Genomic DNA, 1,645 nt, shown 5'->3' with positions numbered 1-1,645 from the left:
ATACGGAAAATAATTCTATGAGACTAGGTCTCACGCGAGACCCATCCTGATGAATGACACATCCGACGACACTGCGATAGAGTCCGTGGAGGAAGAGGTTATGAGGGACATACTGTTGAGGCTGCCGACGAGGGATGTGGCCCGCTGCGGCTGCGTCTGCAAGCCATGGCGCCGCATCATCCGCGACCCTTTGTTCCGTCGTCTATGGCTCCGGCTCCCCGGAGGCCTTCCTGATCTCCCAGACGAGGCCGCCGGGCATGACCGTCGAGACAACCGTGTTCAACGTCTCCTCGGCAACGCTTACGCCCATGTGCCGCGTCACCGACCTGGACGGCCGCTGGGTCAGCTCTATCATCGTCTGCAACGGCTTCCTACTCTTCAACTCCGGCCAACATGAGCCAATGTTTGTCTGCAACCCGGTCACCAGTGTAAAGCTGCAGGTTCCCGCGGTCAACGTCATGGGATTCTGCGTGTCCGGCCACCAGTACAAGCTCTTCCACTTCTTGGGATTGTCCGGCCACCAGTACAAGCTCCTTAGGCGGCAGTGGGTGGCGGCGACACGAGGACCATATCCGATTTTACAGCGCCAGGTCACTGCTGGCACTCATCAATGGCAAGCTGTATGTTATCACTTTATCATTTTACCTGAAGCCGGACAAGATGCTGGTGATTGACGTGGAGAGCGAGACACACCACATGTGTTCTTCACCACATTCCGAGTTCCACAGGGTGGTGATGGACGCACTGGAGATGCACGGCAGGCCGTCTGTGGCCTTACACGTCCTAGACCCATCTCGGGTCTCACTTCATCTCTGGGTCATGCCTGTGGAAGGAGACGGCTGGGAACTGCGGTACGGCCACCTCTACAAGTACAACACCACCGAGAGGAGGAGGAGATGGTTAGCAGCAGGACGGCGAGAAATTTGAGCATACCTGGTTACGTACCCTGCGAAGCCATAAATCTAACAAACGACCCCGCTCTCCAAGCCCAAACAATAGCAATGACCAGCATCATGCTGAGAGGAGGATTTGTCACTAGGTTATTTTGAGATATGATTCAAGTGCTTATATTGTTCATTGTAAACACATAGGCCGTATGTTGCATAGAATATTGGCGCATCACAAGGCGGTGTTTTCATATCACAATAGATTGAGGCTATTTCTAGATATTGTCTACATGATTTTTTGTTCAAAAGGACCACTTGCCCAACGGTATTGCTAGAAAAGACCCCCTTCAGATAAAATTGACAAAAAAAAACCCCTCAACCGTGGCGGCAGGTGCTCCAGCCGACACGTGGCACCTGCCGCCACACCAGCAGGCGGCAGAACTGTTCATTGCACTATTCACACGGGGGACGGTTTTACGCAGTAGAACGGCAACGGGACGCGAGTGAACAGTGATGCCGCCTCCCTGTGTGGCGGCAACACTGTTCATACGAGATGAACAGTAAGTTTGAAAAAAATGCAGAAAAATCAAAAAATTCTGAAATTTTGTACCCACTTAGAACGCTCGATCGTCTTTGCTGACAAAATAATTCATATTTTTTTTGAATTTTTCTGCTTTTATTTTTATTTTATTTTTTGAAAAATACGGTTCATCTCGTATGACCAGTGAAAAGTATGTGAGTGAACAGTGTTGCCGCCT

Source organism: Triticum dicoccoides, chromosome 6A, assembly GCF_002162155.2.
Source record: "Triticum dicoccoides isolate Atlit2015 ecotype Zavitan chromosome 6A, WEW_v2.0, whole genome shotgun sequence".
Taxonomy (NCBI): Eukaryota; Viridiplantae; Streptophyta; class Magnoliopsida; order Poales; family Poaceae; genus Triticum; species Triticum dicoccoides.
The sequence above is the reverse complement of the archived record's forward strand: the minus strand, read 5'-3'. Positions refer to the sequence as shown.